The sequence below is a fragment of the Brachypodium distachyon genome, chromosome 2 (assembly GCF_000005505.3).
Source record: "Brachypodium distachyon strain Bd21 chromosome 2, Brachypodium_distachyon_v3.0, whole genome shotgun sequence".
Classification (NCBI taxonomy): domain Eukaryota; kingdom Viridiplantae; phylum Streptophyta; class Magnoliopsida; order Poales; family Poaceae; genus Brachypodium; species Brachypodium distachyon.
This window is the reverse complement of record NC_016132.3, coordinates 48,771,366-48,787,985: the sequence shown is the minus strand read 5'-3', so window position 1 is coordinate 48,787,985 and position 16,620 is coordinate 48,771,366. Positions and strand designations below refer to the sequence as shown.

General features: G+C 44.2%; 1 pseudogene; it reads right to left on the bottom strand.

Annotated features, from left to right (window-relative positions):
- Positions 1-10,668: 10,668 nt before the first annotated feature.
- On the bottom strand, positions 10,669-13,250 carry LOC100835213 (annotated as a pseudogene).
- Positions 13,251-16,620: the final 3,370 nt, after the last annotated feature.

Below are 16,620 nucleotides of genomic sequence, written 5' to 3'. Positions count from 1 at the left end.
CCTATGTTTGTGTGAAACGCGGGAAGAGCCTTCAGGTTGGATTTACGGGGTACAGATGGTACGCTTCCAGTTACAGGGTATATATAAACACTGCGCCCTAGCAATCGCCATTCAGACCTTCGTTGAAGCCGCCGCCGCCCCAGTTCGTTACCCAAACCTAGCTGCTAATATCGCGGACGGCGATCTGCGTCGATCTACGAACCCCGATCTGTCCTGTTGATCCTCTCTTTTTCTGCCCTTAAGCTTACGCGCGTTTCTTCTTTGTTGATTCTGGAAAAGACCGTGCTTCTTAGTTCTTACTGCCAAGTGATGTTGGGGTTATTGCGCAAGGGCTTTGAGCAATTCATCATGGCTTGGTTTTGCCTGATGCGATGAGATAAATTATGTAACATCCTTTCTGATGGCAGCACTCCATTTCTCTCTTTGATGAGCATCGTTTTCGTGTTCTTTCATCTTGTGTTGCAGTTCCAAGTTTTCCCCGTTAAATTTTACTCCCTCCGATCCATAATAACAAGTGTTTCAGATTTTTTATACAAATCCTTGTCACTTAGGGAGTACTAAGTTTACTTTGACACACTTATCATGGATCGGCTTCTCTGTTTTTTTCCGCCAAGAATGCTTAGTGCCCTTTTGCCTCATGGGCTTCCAAAAGAAAAACCATTGCCAAGTGATGCTGGGTTTGCGCAAGGGCTTTGAGCAATTCGTTGGCACTTCTGTGCTAATGCAGTGAGATTAAAAAATTATCAAATCCCTCCTGATGGCAATTTGGTCCAGTGATCAGAGATAAACTGCATAGCCGCGTTATTTGTCTGAACTCTCAGTAGACAGTAAAGTTTGCTAAGTTTTTTTAAATAATATGATTTTATAATCATTTTTAAAAATAATACGCGTTTTTCAAAAATTTCAAAAATAATACGGCCTCCCAAGATGAATGGGCCCAGTCGGCTTCGGCCAGGCCGATTGGAGGCAGGATGCGCCGAGTGGGGCCCCGCAAGAGGCAGTCGGCCAGGCCCAGGCCGACCGAAGCCCAGTTGGCTTCGCCCAGACCGACTGGAGCAGTTGGTTTCGCCGAAGCCGATTGGAAGTAATTAGGCTAATCAGTTTCGCCAAAACTAGTTGGTTGCATGATCAATGCATACACAGCCGAGGCCCAATTTTTGTCTCGAATCCTTGCGGTTTTTTGAACTAAAAGACTTGACAACTTGGATAAAGTAACATACATCGATAATGTGCTAGACAATTTTTGTGTTGATTCCTTGACGGTTTTTTGAACCGAAAGACTTGACAACTTGGATAAATTAACATACATCGATAATGTGCTGGTTACGGAACCAAGGCACGACTAAATTAACATACATCGATAATACCGCAATTGGACAGAATTAAAGATAGCAAATACAATTGAAACACAATACAAGTACTACTGAGTCCACTTAGGCCATTTTTCGCTCGTATCGCCACGTTCTTCTGCAGCCTTTGCCACGGCGGCCCTTTCTCTTTGCCTCTCCCTTTTTGCCTCACGAGCATCCTTGCACCTTTGTTCCTCCTCTTGCATCTCAAGCGCTTTCTGCCTGTTTTTCCTTAGTGCTTCATCAAAGTAATGATGTTGTTCCGCCTTATGCTCTTTTAGCTCTCTCTCTTGTTCCTCTTTCTCCTGAGCTGCAGCTTTTTCCGCACGCTCCTCCGCGTAGAAACGCTGCCATGCACTTCGGAACCTTGTTTAATCTCTTCCATCGCCCAATCCGGCATCTCCGTGTCAATCCAACGATACCACATGCGTAGGGGCGGAGGAGACTACAAAATAGCCTAATGTTACAAATAAATCGAATATGACACACACAACATGTTTAAGCACACCTATATGTGCTTACCGGAGGCTTGTCGTACGGCAAAACCGGGACAGGTGGATCATGCTCATAGTTCGCACACATGAAAAACTTTATGTCCAACTTATTTGAAAAATCTGTCACCTCCTTCACCTTGCATAGATTGCCGCACCAACACCTGAGATGTTCCACCCCCGGAGGCAACATCGCTTCTTTCATCTTCCTCGGCCTCTCGCCCTGGTCGGAGCAAGGGAAACTCATTGGGGTACACTGGAATATTGGAAAAAATAGTAGTGAGAAGGATGCTTTGATGCCTACCAGAGATGAGGTATTTATAGGCTCTCAAACTCATTCTTCCGCCACCGTTTCCCGCCTATTTGTATCTTCTGTAAATATAAAAGACCGTCCGTGGTATTGAAGTGTAGTCTCACCATTTCGTCTGGGAGGATGTCGTCCGACTTTCCAAATGATCGTAGATTTTGGTCAGGTATGTCCCGGAGGCTATTGTGGTTAGCCGGTGATTTCAAGGTAGACAATAGGATAGTTCCATGGGACGAACTCATTAGTAGTGACACCCTACTAACTGAGCTGGGCCACCAATTAAGAAGGTGTAATTTCCCATTGAGGACTTCTGCAGAGATATGGCAAGAACTGTTAAGGTTTCGCGAAAGGTGGAAGAAGCACAGTCAAGGTAAGAGTGAGTCATACCTACAATGGGCTAGAAAACATCCATTGTTATGGGTTGAAGAAGAGGAATCCGATGAAGATATCTTCATGCCAAGCAAAACAGGTAAGAGTTTTTCATCGTCCAAGGGGAAGAGTACTGCACCGTCGAAGAGAAAGAGCACATCATCGTCCAAGGGCAAGAACACTTCATCTTCGTAGGGCTAGAGTCAGGTTATCTTATCTTAAGTTGTCGGTTTTAATTTCAGTCTTTCTATTGCATATGTATTTTAGTCCTACCGTTTTTTATTTGCAAATGTAACTTGAATAAGAATGGGAAAAATAGTAACATGTCTCTCTCATACATAGGTATAAATATGTCTCATACATAGATAGAAATATGTCTCATACATAGGTAGAAATAAGTCTCATAAGTAGGTCCTACATGCAAATATCAGGCACGGCGTCTGGGACGGCGTTTCAGGGGTGCCTGTGGCGTGGTCCAGCCATACCTATGAGGTGGCACAACGTTGCGCGGAGGAATCACGGACCCATCCTCGCGATACTGTGTATCCTCCTGTGTGGGGTCTAGTGGCGGAGTATTGAACATCCAGCTGTGTTGGACAGAATAGTTCTCTCCTTAAGCGTGATCCTGCTCACTACCCCACGAGGGTTCGGACAACGACGACTGATGCCCGTAGGGTCCTGCATGTGGGAAAGTACTTAGCATTAGAATTGTGTAGCAGTCATGGTAATGAACACAATAGATAGAAATATACATACCCTGTGGCTGGGTCTGTGGACGAAACTCAAAGTTCATCGCGGGATTCTGCTGGTGCTGCCACGCCGAACCTCCAGCCTGAAAAGAGGGCTGTTGCTGGTGCCAGTAGTCGAAAGAAGACTGCGGCTGGTGCCACGACGAACCTCCGGCCTGCTCAGGAGGTGGTGGCCTGGGCGTCGATTGCTCTGGTAGACGTGGACGCGGGTGGTGTCGGGGGTGCGGTGCTTCCTGCTGACGTGGCCGCTGATGGTGCGTGGAGGGACGCGGGGGCCGTACGGATGCCTAGTGGTGAACGACGTCTGAAGTGCGGGTGCACGTGATAGCAGCGTAAACAGAGCGTAGCTTCTCCTCCATTCGTCTAAGCCAGGCCTGGTGCGGCTCCCGTGATACTAGAAGTGGACCGGTCGAAAGTGAACGTCCATACGCAGCGAACTCGGCCTGTAAATCCTGTGTCAACTGAGTCTGCAATTGGCACGAAGAGTATTACATATATATGGCAAAGCACGTAATAAACACATGCATTATGTTAAGAGAAAATATTTACCGCGTGTTGTCTAGAGCCTGAAGTAGAATGGCTAGGGTACATATCTTGCAAACTCGGCTCGGCTATCTCCTGTGGGTGAGAGTGTTGAACGATGCTCAATTGGGTAGCTGTCATGTACCTCTGCAAATAGCCGTTGAATAGATCAAGATCAAAGGCCTCCAATGGCCAAACCTGTGTCGTCGCAGTCTCCCACTCTGTGACGTACAACTGAACCCTCTGCAGCCACTGAGTCCGGGTCCTGGTACTTCCCTTCCTAGTAAACCTGAGATCGCAATAGAAAGTTGAACAATTAAATTATGGACAATTCTGGACGACAATCATAAATCGTAGAACTGCACATACCTGTGGACGATCGGTGGAAGTGGATCCTCCGTCAGTGGAGGAACGACCAACTGGCGTGCCCCAAACTGCCTCATGACCCTCTGCTGGGCCATCTCCTCCACGCAGATGTCGAAGATGATCTTTGATTTTGTCATCCAGTAAGCGTAATCTCTCGTGCAGACCGTGGACATACCGTCAGGGTATCTAACATCGATGGCGTCCTGTGTGTACGGCTCCCAGACAACCGCCTCAGAGTGCAACACGTCGAACTGCTCGTTGAATGATGGGTAGCAATTCCTGACCTGATCGTGTGCAAAGCGTCTTTGTAAAAAAAAGAAGTTAGCTTCATTCATGGTTTATGTAAACTAATGTATAAATTTTACATTCGACATACCTTGTTACGTGTCCAAATTGTCGCGAAAGTAGGCAGGTCGATGTGTTCTAAGTCAAACAACTCCTGCTCAAGGTTAGGGTGATCACCTGTAACGTCTGGTCGGCCGATAGAAAACCTCTCCCATGACCAGAGCTGCAACAATAAAGGACATCCAAGCAGGACTGACTTGGGCGACGCAAGCTGGCAAGCGTTGCACATACCTCGGTATGTAGCCGCTAAGACAGCCGAACCCCAACTCCCCTGTGTGATGTCGTCACCACAAGTTGCATTCGCAATCTCCACTGCAATAGGGATGTAGCGTGCGCTAACGGTGGTGACGTGGTTCTCGGTGAACATCACCTTCCCGAGAAGCCACATTATATATGCCTCAAAGCTCCGAGTGATCTGAGGCTCAGTCATTTGGGTCTCTGGATACCCAAACTTCTGAATAAGCATGCAACAAAAACCAAGTGTTAGTAAACCCATGCAAGTATATGAGGTATGCTCTTAGATATATTAACTTAAAACACATTGATCTAACCTGGTAATTGATCAACCAATCAAGCTTAGGTCCGTGAGCCTCCGAGGTGAGTGGCCCAGCTCCGGCAAGAATACCTTGAAAACGTAGAACACAAATTAACACATAGTTCCACATAGAGTACAAATTAAAACACAGGGCACAAATTAACACATACCTTGAAAGCGTAGTGCCATACTCTCCTGCCAATCAGCTGGTGCCTGCAACGGTCCTATGGGATCACCCACCAATGGTAGTCCCAGCAACATCGACACATACTGGAGAGTATGAGTCATCTCTCCCTAGCGAAAGTGAAACATGTGTCTCGGGCCTCCATCTATCCACTAAGCAGCTCAGCAGTGAGTGGTCAATTTGTAGTCGTGTAGAGTTGAAGCCTCGTCACTCGTCCTCTACCATTTCCGCACGAGTTGCCTCAACAAGTCGTGCGAAAGGTAAAAGGCCAGCCCACTTCAAACTGCATAAATAAAATGGACATGCAAGTGATGAATAAATAAAATGGACATGCGAGGGATGAATAAATAAAATGTACATGCAAGGGATGAATGAATAAATACCGCTGAATCCAGGCATGGTGTGTCATCCAATTTTTCTTAGGAGTGCGCGTGACAAGGGGCTCGACACTCCCAGGATGCGCCACCAATCGAGCAGTCCGATGCTTACTCTCAATCTCCAGAGGTAGCAATGATACTCTCTCCATTTTGTACCTGCAACATTTATAAACATAATTAGACATACAATACAAAGTTAAGCATAGTTAAACTGAGAGTACATATTAAAACATAGTTGAACAAAGCGTACAAATTAACACATAGTTTCACACAGAGTACAAATTAAAACATAGGGCACAAATTAACACATAGTTTCACAGAGTACAAAATAAAACTTAGTTCCACATAGAAAACAAATTAAAACATAGAGTACAAATTAACACATAGTTTCACATATAGTACAAATTAAAACATAGTTTCACATAGAGTACAAATTGTAGCACAGTTCCACACAGAGTACAAATTAACACATAGTTTCACATAGAGTACATAACCAGGCCATAGTCTAGTTTCTTCCTCTCCCTCGTCGTCCACGTCTCCCTCTTCCACCGGCAGTAGCTCCGTCAGTACCGAAAGTTGGACAATAAGTGTCCCTATGGCCAAAATGGTTGCATAGAAAACATTGTCGTGAAGATCCTCCGGCTTCAGATTCATCCATATCATTTCGGATGCGCCTGGACGGACGTCTGCCTGTGGATAGCCCGGGGTCAGGGATGTACCGCCTTTCACCAGGGGTTACCTTGTTGAAATTGCCCATTGCACGAAACCCTAGCATCTCACCCGTCCATGTGCTAAGCACAGACTCTTTCAGGTAATAGGGAGACACAAATGAGATTGCGTCCATCCCTAGCTGCGCGCAAGCAGCAAGTACATGTGAGCAAGGAAGGTGAAGCAACTTTGGTTTGTTGCAGGTGCACTCACACGTTGGCCACGCTTCATTTCCAATCTTCACCTCCTGTGTCCTCAATTCATTTCCAACGCCGAACTTGTTAGTTGGCAAGCGCACCTCAAACCTGTGTTCTTGATTACTGATGGCGACGACAGTACGAGACCTAGCTTTTTCCATCTTCTCATCCATGTACTTCATTATCTTTTCACAGTACGGTGTATTTGGGTTGTTCATGATATGCATTTCAGCTCTTTGGCGTCTATCTCTGAAATACTTCACCGTGCCATGAAAAATACCCTCGACGATGGCTGTAAGTGGTAAAGCCCTATTTCCCCTTAGGACAAAGTTGTATGTTTCTGCCAGGTTAGTAGTCATGACGCCGTACCTAGCGCCATGTGTGTCGTGCAGCAAAGACCACCGTTCCAGAGGCTCGTGCTCTATCCACTGCTGAAAGTTTTTAATCTGCTTCCCAACCTTTCTCCTAGTGCCGAGTGGGTCAAACCCTCGCAAGTAACAAAGCCCAACAGGTTCTTCCTCAGATGGTCCTGTTCTAACTGCTGTCTGTGCAGCCACTACTGCTACCGCTGCGTTTCGTGCCGCTGTCTTCTCCCTAACATGTTTCTTCATGAACTCATCAAGATAACCACGTATCCTAGTGTACTTCCATTGTTGGTTCTGCCCCCAAATGCCGCATGCACCAACGACTCTGCATCTCCTGCCATGGAGTTTGTTTATCAGGCCCAGGGTTTGTCAGTGTCCTTATCGCACTGAATATGCCTTCATGTCTGTCATGAAGGATGCACACATTCGGCTTATCATGCACAACTGCTCTCTTGAGCTGCCTGAAAAACCATAACCAACTTTCAGTGTTCTCACCCTCCACGAAAGCAAATGCGAGCAGAACGATTTGATTGTTGCTGTCTTGACCAATGGCGGTCAAGATCTGCCCCCTGTATTTGTCAGTGAGAAAAGTGTCATCTACGCATATCACCGGTCGACAATGAGTGAAAGCTTGGATGCATACACCGAAAGTGAAAAACAGTCGTTGCAGCACCCTCACTGTTGGATACTCTGGGTGTAGGAAGTGTTGGATGTCGACATAGGTGCCTGGATTACGGGCTTGCAGTGTATGGAGGAGGCGGACAACAGAGTCGTATGAGTCGAAAAATGAACCAAATCTTTACTCAAGAGCCCTCTGCTTAGCCCTCCAAGCCTTGCCATACGAAATGTTGTACTTAAACCTTACCCTGACCTTATGCATGATGGCCTTTACGATGGTCTTGAGGGATACTGGGAATGACACATGTGTGCAACACCAAGTCACTCACAACCCAATCTGTGTCATACTTAGGAACATAGCCATGCACCCTCCCGGGACAATCTATTTGTTTGCACTCCATTGTCAGATATTTTTGTGAAGAGACTGTTGTTTTGAAAAACCCTTTGCGTGCACATTGCCCAAGCAATTATTGCATCCTGCGGATGTTTCTTGTCAGGAAATCTGGCACCCTTCGCAATGTTGTTCTGATGATATTGCCATGCAGAGTCGTGCCCATCATTCACAGTCATAGCTGAAGAGAAGTCCTGATTCCATGATGCAGGAATCGGCACCTCCTCTTCGTCCAACTCATGAGACTCATCGTCATAAGAACTACGACCATCTGTATCTTCATCCTCCATCTGGTTCTGCAAGTGACCATCTTCTTCGTCCGCATCTGCCTCGCCAGTGTACTCATCCTCTCCTACTGCTCCGGAGCTCTGGCCTGATTCATAACCACCACCTCCAGCATTCGACACAGAGTTTGCATTGGACAAGTCATAACTTGATTCACCCTCGCCTTCAGCTGGATTGGTCTCATGAGCGACAACCTGGATTAAGGCGACAGGTGTAGTTCCCCTTTTCTCGCAACTTTCTAACCAGCGCACCCACTTTGATGTCCGGTCTATTGGCCTCAAAAACCAGAAAATATTTGAACTTGAGTTGGTCCACAATGCTTGCACGCGGACGGTGTATGTTTCAGGATTGAGCACTAAACATCCTACCAACCATTCCTGCAACTGACTAAACGTCCATGTTTGAGGGACCGTTAGATCCAACTCCACGTACTTAAACTGACTCAGATCAGCTTCGTGCTCGGTTGTTAAGACAGTACCGGAACCGTAGTAAAAAACAAACTTCACTACACCAGACATCTCTAATGCCTAAAAAAATGTTTAGATGCGTCAAATACTAAGCAGTACGGCATATAAAAAATATTAAGACGCGTTAAATATTAAGCAGTACGACATATTAAAAATATTGATACGCGTCAAATACTAAACGGTACGGCATATTAGCGTCAAATACTAAACAGTACGGCATAAATAAAATCTAGCCTATCAAAACATATTACTACCGGCCATACTATTTAGACGCGTCAAATACTAAGCAGTACGGCAGATTTGAAATATTAATACGTGTCAAATACTAAACAATACGACATCAAAAAAATCTAGTCTATCAAAACATATTACTACCGGCCATAATATTTAGACGCATCAAATACTAAGCAGTACGACATTAACCGTTGTCTAAAATAATGAGCACTACCAAACGCTAAAACATACTTCTATATATACATACACACGTATCCTCACAAAAATATACATTATAGGATAAGGCTAGGATAAATATATGAGAGATTGGGATTTACCCTTGAAGCGTGTGAATGCCAACCTCGAGCAGCCTCACAGTCACCGGATGAGCAACACCACCACCTCCAAACTCCTCCAAACCACCACCATTGCTCCAACTTAGCAACACGAAATTAACTCTACATGTTCTACGAAAACAGTAGATCAAGGTGTCATTGGGTGCTAAATAGCAAGGGGATGCAGTTTTGTGGGTTAAACGGGATCAAAACTCACTAATTTTGGCTAGAAATTAGGGGCATTTTTGAGGATGAAGAAGAGGAGAAGAAGAACAGAAGGGAACGGGCAGGGAGCTGGGCGCTGGTCGGGCCTGGTCGGGCGCTCAGGCTGGGGAGGAAGAAAGGAAGGAGAGAAGGGAATAAAGAAAAAGGGAAAGGGAGAGGGCCCGCCACCCGGTCGGCTCCAGTCGTCCACGGCTAAGCCGAAAGGCCAGTCGGCCTGGGTTGGGCCGACTAGGGCCAGTTGGCCGGCACCGAAAGTGCCCGCCTCCAGTCGGCCTGGGCCAGGCCGACTAGGCCTAATCGGCTTCGGCCAGGCCGTCTGGACCCAATCGGCCTGGGCGAGGCCGAGGCCGTATTATTTTTGAAATTTTTGAAAAACATATATTATTTTAAAAAATGATTAAAAAAATCGTATTATTTAAAAAAAATAGCGTAAAGTTTACTCTACCAAATTTCACTCAAAAAATAATCTGCAATGAACGACAAAACAAGTTGAAAGAACATGGCAAATTGCTCACACACGTAGATGCTTTGCCAACCCCTCAATAACAAGTAACTAAAGCATATATTCCTCCAAACCGCAACCTAACCGGCCAAAATCCCCAAACTTGCCCGAAACAATAATCCCCAAATTGGTCCGCAGGAATCAAAATGAACAAAATCGAGCTCACTGGAACAAAAGGGCGATAGATGAATAGATCTAGTTGATAATCTGTTACACAGTTCCAGGGCCGAATCCATCGATTTCATTTCTAGCGAGTAGCGAAGAAAATGGGGAATAACAGCAGAGAGGTGAGGCCAGGGCCAGGAACTGGGAAGAATAGCAGTGCAGGAAAGAAGGTCACATGAAAAGCGGAAAGTGAAAAACTTTTTCTGACAAGATGACACTTCCTCTAATTCATAACAAGTGTCGCTGATTTAGCATGATTCTGTGTTTAATGTGTGTGTTTTTCGTATCTCATAAAAAATACGAGACAGAATGAGATACCACTCGCTTTTGCTATGTTCCACTTTGAAGTTTCAACTCAAGCTGCCTGATGTGGCTCAGTGGTGCAACCCAAAGGTCGCGCGAGCGAGATCCTGTTGTTCTTCAAGCTGAATTCCTGAGTCAAAAGAATATTGGGCTATTCTGGACAATCTTATCGGTTGACGCAACTATTGAACGACATTATTCTAGAAAATGTATTCAATTCTGGTTATCAGACGACCTGGGAGCTTGTTTTGCAATGGGATCGTCACATATATAGAGTATATTCTAAGTGACTAACAGTGCTTAATTATACACCATCTATTTTGGAGTTGCACTGAATTTCTGGTGTTCCTTGATAACCTTGTTGACAGTGTCAAGAAAATCTTTCTCTGTCACAGTTTTCCTGCGCGCGGATGGCGTACATGCCAGCTTCTGTGCAAACGCTCCTTATGTCAGCCCCTGAAACAAACATGAGAGTATGTAGCAAAGTGAATGACTAGTTACAAACGATTGGGATGCCCGCACGCAGGTGATGCCTGAACAGTCGAATCAGATAAGAAGAAAAACAATTTCGAGTGCAAGTACTCACCAGTGGAGTTAGGGCAGAGTCGTGCAAGTAGCTCAAATCGAATATCTCGCTCGCAATTCATGGTGCGTGTATGTATCCTGAATATCTGGGTACGGCCTTCCAGGTCAGGTAAGCCAAATTCTACCTTCCTGTCCAAACGACCAGGACGCAGAAGTGCAGGATCCAATGTATCAGGTCTGCGAAACAAGAAAACATGAGTTGCCATCAGCACTATTCATATGGCCATGATGGATTAACAGCAAAATTCGTAGATTATAAAGATGTTTAAATAATACATTTTAAGCAAATATTTGAAGTTATGGGTTATAAACCCCTTCAGATAAATAGCTTAACACTCAGCATTTTGGAATATATAAGGTGAGCACCCTACAATGTTACATCACATGACAAAGCAGAAGAATAAAAGAATGGTGTACCTATTAGTGGCCATGAGAACCTTGATATTCCCTCCTGCATCAAACCCATCAAGCTGGTTGACAATTTCTAACATCGTGCGCTGAACCTCATTATCACCCCCAACCCCATAATCAAAGCGAGCACCACCAATAGCATCAACTTCATCAAAAAAGACAATGCATGCTTTCTCCGAGCGAGCCATCTACAATAAAAAAAAATTCAGAAATATTTTTATGAGATAATCATGCAAGCGCACGAAATTAGATGAATCATTGTGGGTTGTCTGTAATGCTGAATAGACCTCAAATAACTCCCGAACCATCCGAGCGCCTTCACCGACGTACTACTCAATTCACTTCCAATTACACGGATGAAACAAGCATCTGTGCGATTGGCTACGGCTCTTGCAAGAAGAGTTTTGCCAGTACCAGGAGGACCATAGCAAAGCACACTTTTACGAGGGTCAATGCCGAGCTTGACAAACTTTTCTGGGTGAAGCATAGGAAGCTCAACAACCTGTAAAAATGGTTAAGCAAAGAGTAAATAAAGCAAGTCCAAGACTTGAATGTAGAATGAATGGGATGTCATGACCGCAGATTAAGTAAAAAAATTCTTAGGAAAGATTGGTATACCTCACGCATCTTTTCAATCGGCTCTTTGCATCCACCAACATCATTATATGTCACATCAGTTTTTTCCTCAACAGTCATCATAGTAACACTTGGATCAATGTTGGGTGGCAAAGGCATTTGAATCTGGTACTTGTTTCGATCAACACTGCATTAAGAATGATACCACAAGTCCACGCAGTGAGAATGATAGTGTACAAGCACAGAGAAATATTTAGGTGGCGTCAATGATGCCTTTTGCTTTACATATATAATTCAGTTTTAATTTCATCAAATTTGCTCTCTCTAAAGATCATGCAGGGCAGCAAGTTCCATATGTCGATCTTCTAGTATTCTATAAGCAAAAAAGAGGAAGTTATACCTAATCCAAGGAGACAAGATACCGTTTTCAGATTCAACATGTTCTTAAGTCTTAACTACTCCCTTCGTTCCTAAATTCTTGTTGTGGTTTTAGTTCAAATCTGTACTAAAACCACGACAAGAATTTAGGGACGGAGGGAGTAATAATCAGTGCCTTTTCATGCAATGCTACTCAGATAAAACTAGGGAACAAAACTACAAAAGAATGATAAAGTACATATGAAGAGTACTCAGATAGCACTATGAATGATATAAGTCATAGTAATAACCATTGGCCCAATGTTCAGTTTAAAAAGTTTTTCTCTACTTACATAATAACACATGTCCTGCATGCATAGTATATGCTGTAGCATTTTATAGCCTGGTTTTAAGTCCACATCTTCAGGTATGTAAGAACCACGGGAAAGAATTGCCATTGTTGAAATGAATGAAAGATGTATGATACAATAAGATCAAATGACCAATACTAGCCTACCCGACTCTCATTCCTTCCTCAATATCAGTTGGAGAAACTTTATCCCCCAGTCCAACCACAAACTGCATGATCCACAAATAAATCATCAGTGTGTCATATCATAGGGGATCTATGATTGAATAAGATAGTAGCATTCTATACCTTTGCAATCCGTTCTATTTTAGTCAGATATTTGGCATCATCAGTATTAGGGCTTATAATCCTGGTGCACCTTGCTACCTTCAGTGCAGCAACATTTACTTATTAGAGTAGTGACACATATAGAACTAAGGAAGAGCAATGACACATATAGAACTATCCGACGAGCAGTGACACATATAGAACTATCTGACGGGGTCAGGACACGCACGTAGCTCTTGAGGAGTGCGATGTCGCCCTCGTCAAGTGGGGGAGGATTGTTCTCCTTCATGATGTCGTCCTCCGCCTCTGGCGCCATGCCCTCACCGCGTATTCTCTTGACGGCGAACCTGCGACCCGAGAGAGTTTGTTGATGCCTCATCCGTTCTAGTTGCAGTGTAATCCGTATTATTTTCCGAGTATTCTTTTGGTCTATTTTCCTTTCTTTCCTTTTTTTTACCACAAATTTTCCTTTCTTGGCATAATTTTAGCTACCCGCTTTGATATCTTGCCTTCTATTGCAGGCTTGTAGCAACTCTTTTTATTTTTTTTATTTTGTCACCGCAGCAACCCGTTTTAGTTTCTGCTTTGTTGTGTGGCACGACGAAGTTTAATAAAATTATGAAGACATTCCTTGATGCAATTTTTGATAACAGCGATAGAAATATAAAATTTGATTTCAAAGTGTGGTCAACTGTGAGCTATACCAAAAAAAAAATACTCCATCCCATCCATAAAAATTGTCCCCTACTTAGTACAAAATTTGTACTAACTTGATACAAAATGAGCGACACTTTTTATGAATCAAAAGGAGTACGTAATAATTGTACTTCAAACTTTCAAATTCTAGAAAATGTATTGTGAAAATCTATATTCCGTGAAAACCTCATAATCCCAGTAGTATATCTTAGACTTCAAATAAAGAATTAGATGAAAATTTGAATTTCTAATCATTTTAACGTATTTCATAAAAAAGGTAGTAATGACGCAATACATACATGAACTTGGCATGTGAGAGCATTTTCATTAAAAAAAAACTTGCAAGAGCCGAATTAGTCATCTATCAACTTGGTAGGCGGTAGCAGATTTGTACAAGAGCGTATTCCGGAAGCAAATTCTACCACGCATGGTGGCATGACAAGCTGGCTAAAACCTAAAAGGATCGTCATATTTTTGAGAAAAATTTCATATTTGCCACTGAGAATTTGCCCGTATGTCCAAATGCCATTGAGAATTTGCTTGTTCCAAATATGCCACTCAAATTTTGCACCGGTTACAAATATGCCATTGCCGTTAGTTGACCGCTAGTTGACCGTTAAATGAGAGATGAAAAGACAATTTTGCCCCTGTGTATACAACAAATTTGTTTCAAGATTTTTAAGATGCCAGTAACACCATTTCGGAGTAAGTTTTAGCAATAATGATATTTGCATGAAAAAATGGAAAATTTCGACAGCACTTCTCTTGATTTTAGTTAACATCACAAAATGCATCATAGATTTAGTAATATACCAAAACACATCATAATTTCAGCATGCGTACTCTCAAGCATTCCAGCAACCTAATGTTCAAAAGGTAATAGTCCACTGTCCAAAAGAGAAGTCTTTTTACTCCTAGTACCAACATAATGACAACAACCAAAATAGACAGCATACATCAGACATTACAAGTTCAATTTGTTAGGTGCCCTTTTTCTCCTAGTACCCATAGCTGGGCTATTACCTGTTGTTTTGCTCCTAGTACCCATAGTTGGGCTGTCAGGTGGCACAACATGAGTGTTTCTTCCTTTGCGCTTTGGTGTTAGCTCGCCAATAGCAATAGCTTGTGAAGTTGTCTTCCCTTTCGCAGCCTTGGGCTTCCCTTTCCCTTTGGCTTCCCCTTCCCATTCCCCTTTTGCTCTCTCGATGCATGTTTTGGCTCATTGGAAGCGGTGATAGACCTGGACATTGAATGTTTAATCTCGTGAACACATTGCATGGTCTAAGTTAGTTGAAATTAATTGCTAAAAGAATAGAGGTGTACCTCACTGAGCTAGTTGTGATGAGGCCAGTCTCCTCATTTATTTGACCAACTATATCAGTGGAGACATCATTGTTGTTTGTAGAATAACAAACATTACTCAATGCTGTGAATGAACACATCTCCACCATTTAGAAATCAAGCTAAATCGACTATACCTACGAAATCTGTACATCAAACACCATCTCAAATTCAAAAAAAGAAGTGAGAGAATGATACCCCGCTGGAAGCCACGAAGGGACATTCGTCAATGTTTGGGGCACCTCCGGCCCCTGCTGCGAGCCCGCCATGGACCCTCAAATCCCAGGTCAGGACTAGGGTTTTGGAAGGGGCGGGGGAAGAAGGCCCCGCGTCGTCGATCTCTTCGCCACTGCACCAGTGCCTCGGGAGAATGCCGCCGCCGTGCCCGTGCCCCGCGAGAACGCCGCCGTTGCCGACCGACTCTCAGGAGGACGCCCTCGCCACCGACCGCCTAGGGGAGAGAAAGGGCGGGTCGGTTCGGGGGAAGAAGGCCCCCGCGCCGTGGATCTCTTCGCTGCTGCGTCCGTGCCCCGCGAGAACGCCGCCGCCGACCGACTCTCGGGAGACCACCGTCGCCACTGACCGCCCAGGGGAGAGACAAGGCGGGTCGGGTCGGGATTTGGGGAGAGAGACCGAGAGAGGGATGGGTGATTAAGTTTTCTTTTTTCTTTTTGTTTTTCTGACATGTCGACCCAAGGGTATTTCGGTCTATAGTAAATAACTGACAAGTCACTTAACAGTCAACTAACAGCAGTGGCATATTTGTAACCGGTGCAAAATTTGAGTGGCACATTTGGAACAGACAAATTCTCGGTGGCATTTGGGCATATGGGCAAATTCTCATTGGCAAATATGGAATTATCTCCATATTTTTCCATAGTCTCTTACTTTCCTTAGAACTTTGCGGCTACAGATCCATGACCTCTGGATCAAATCCCCGATCCCCATACGTTTCTTAGAACTATGCACCCAAGTTGTTGGAGGAAATCGTTGATCCATAATAGTGACCTAAACTAACAACTGCATCAATGTAGGTCCTATTTTGCGCCAATCCAAAAAAAGCCATAGAATGTCATTTTCTACACCTACATTTGCATTACATGATCCATCAAAGAGAACACAGCAGGAGACATGATTCGACAATTAATAGAGCTAATTAACTATTAGAAACAATATTATTCTCCGTCTCAAAATAAGTGACATTTTAAAATAAGTGACATGGATAGGAACTGATTCGTTAACAGACAATGTAAACAACGGCGACAATCTTACCAATTGTTTTTCTCGCGCAATTGTAAAGAGAAAAATTGTTTTTCTCGCACCTGCCTCGAAAGAAGGTCGTCGTTACATCCTGCAACAGTACAACTGACTGCAGAATGTCGTCCACCGTGAAGTGAACTTTGTTTTTTTGCGATCGCATACGTCATACCGACGGGGCGGAAGAAAATGTAGAAGTTTTGAGACGTGTCACAGGCAACAGGTGCCACGGCCTGGCATGCAAGTTCCATCTCATCGCTCTTCTCGTGCCTTCTGTTTGAGCTGCGCCAATATCCAATGCCACGTCCTGCGCCTAAGCGGCACGCGTCAGGATAGCTAGCTAGCTCGCGCGAACGCCGCGAGGTCACAGAAATAAAAAGGCCCCATCCTCC